This window comes from Cebidichthys violaceus, unplaced genomic scaffold, assembly GCF_023349555.1.
Source record: "Cebidichthys violaceus isolate CVI_PGR_0920_01 unplaced genomic scaffold, fCebVio1.0.p SCAF_174, whole genome shotgun sequence".
Lineage (NCBI taxonomy): Eukaryota > Metazoa > Chordata > Actinopteri > Perciformes > Stichaeidae > Cebidichthys > Cebidichthys violaceus.
The window spans coordinates 167136-170000 of NW_027176345.1; positions in this window are offsets into that span (position 1 = coordinate 167136).

Genomic DNA, 2865 nt, shown 5'->3' on the forward strand with positions numbered 1-2865 from the left:
ACCGTCTGGAACAAAGGGAAAGAAGAACAGTGATGGTGGGGGAGGTTAGCGACTGGCTACTATGTATCTTTGAAAAACACATTTACACACTGCCAGATGATGCAGCCATTAGCGTCACATCAAGCACTCTATTTTCAACCATTACACCCTGATCTGAAAGAGACGTTGCAGCTGTGGGAAGCAAAACGCGTATCTGTTAGTTCTGCCCAAATACCTTAAAAACATGCTTGGTAGTATCTTCCTATTTTAAAAGCGAGATAAACTGCAATCCCTTTGAGAACAGCAGAGGGACACTATTCAGTCGTATACTGGAGTTTAGATATGACACCAGGACGAACCATGTAAGATATTGCATAACCCCAATGTTGTGGGATACTGACAGAGCTGGGAACAGCTGAGGAATTTCTTCAGGAACGTGACTGGCACGTCTCGACAAAAACCCAAACAGCTACTTACCGCTATAGCTAGCCACCCCTTGTAATTGTGGGCGTTACCCTGTTCTCAATCATGGCATCCTTACCACAGTAAGTTAAGAAGAGGGATCATCGCCTTCTTACAACCAGATACCTAGCTGCTATGAGGGATTGGTTTTATCACGAACTTATTGAATAGAGACTTCTGTACAGTTCAAGTACACACAAACAATCCCCTGCCTTCGTGGAGAGAGGTCTTCTGCTTCACAGGGCCATGAATTAATCATACATTCCATCCCTCAATTCTCTCCATAATGCACTGTTTTTTATCAGGGCGTCCAAGTATGATCATCCCTGTGACTGAGTGGGTGACCAGATGAGACCATGGCTGCATCATTTTTTTTCCACCTCTACTTTGAGACACTGGCAATCCTATCTTCCCTGGCGCCACTTCCATCTCCACTCCCCTCCCCCACCCTCCTTCCCTTCCCTCTGCAGTTATTCTATTCAAAAGACTGCTATTTATATCCCCCCCCCCCAGTCAAGTCAAGACAGCTAGCCAGCCAACCAGAGAGGCACAGAGCTACAGAGGATGCAGTGCTCCCTCTTTTACTGGTGTATGGAAAGAGACATGAGACAACACAGCTCACCACAGCCCCCTTCCTCTCTCCTCTGGCTCATTGTTACTGCTAGGCTCCTGCTTCAACCTCCCCTAAACTCCCACCTCTCAGAGCACCAAACAAAGCGACAGGAAGGTTGACTACTCTCACAAATAAACAAACCTAGCAGTAACACACACACACACACACACACACACACACACACACACACACACACACACACACACACACACACACACACACACACACACACACACACACACACACACACACACACACACACACACACACACACCACAAACTGGGTCAGCTGGACGTCTAGAACAACAATCTTTGCACTATTTTGGGACAACGATGATGGGCAGTTATAGCTACAGAACATTCAGCTGACACGCGAAACACAAGAAAACAATGTTTGCAAGCAAGCGGTCACACAAGATGCACAAAAGGAGAATTCACCCTGTCAAAAACCACAGGCCCCGTTTCCTTTGTAATTTCATCCCAATCAAAACATACATAACATCTGCCAACATTGTGAGTCTGTGTGAGTGCTTCTCGTTCAGTCAAGAGTTAATTAACTACATATGTGTATTTGTATGCGAGTGAATATACAGCCCCATTTATAATGTATTATATTTTATGGATTAAATAGCAAAGTTATGGAGAGCAGGCACATGGAGAACAGAGATGCAGGGTGTCGGATTCATGGAAAGAGACGGCAAACAGGTTTGTAATTAAGGTCACTGGTGCTGATTAACGGGGCTCAGCGGGCAGACATGCCGCCCCACCAGACACGTCTCTAAATGCACAGTAGTGCAAATATACTTGCTACGTTAGGTTTGTATATGCATATTTAGTGACATAAGGGATATATCAGGCGGATACAGAGTGGTGAGTAGAAGTTCATAAAGCAAAGAAAGAAACTTCACACACACACACACACACACACACACACACACACACACACACACACACACACACACACACACACACACACACACACACACACACACACACACACACACACACACACTTGTGAGGCGTTGTTTCATTGAATTAATACATAAAAACATTAATATCAAGTTCCATATATCAATATGTCAATATGAAATATCAATAAACATTAATTTCAGAGAGAACTTAGACCAGCTTTAGTTAAATATTCAAACAGGAGGAGTCTGGTTTAACATATTGATAATTGTCTGCTGACCATAGCCAAAACTCCTAATAACACTCATGCCTCGACACCAGAAACAACCCCAGAAGGTTTGAATGTTTAATACAAGACGTCAGCCCAGTTAGACTTGGCCATGGAGATGATGACTGCACAAAGAAGTGAGGAGAGGTGAGCCAGTCCAAACGAAGGACAGGACCTGCCAGTACTGTTATCCGTCCGGTCTCCCTCCCTTGCATACACACACACACACACACACACACACACACACACACACCCCTCTCTCTCTCCATCCTCCGGTAGCATCCTCTCTATTCTCTGAGCCACTCCCTCTGCGGTCAGATAGAGGCCAACACTTCAGCATATTGCAGCATACTCTATGCACACTCACAGATGCACCGACACACACCACACAAGCACACTTACATCAGGATGTTACAGCAGCAGCAGCTCACTTGATTTAGGAATGTAACGTGAAGGTCCGACTTCAAAACCGACAACGTGTAGTGATTTGAAATCACCTCTTGACTGTGTCTAGAAAATTCACAATGAGTGAAACTGTCGTGTGAGATGAGCACTGGCCATCAACAACAAACGTGAATTCTTCAGTTAAAACAATTTATGATACAAGCAGCTCTTCAGCTATTAGCTGAGTTAA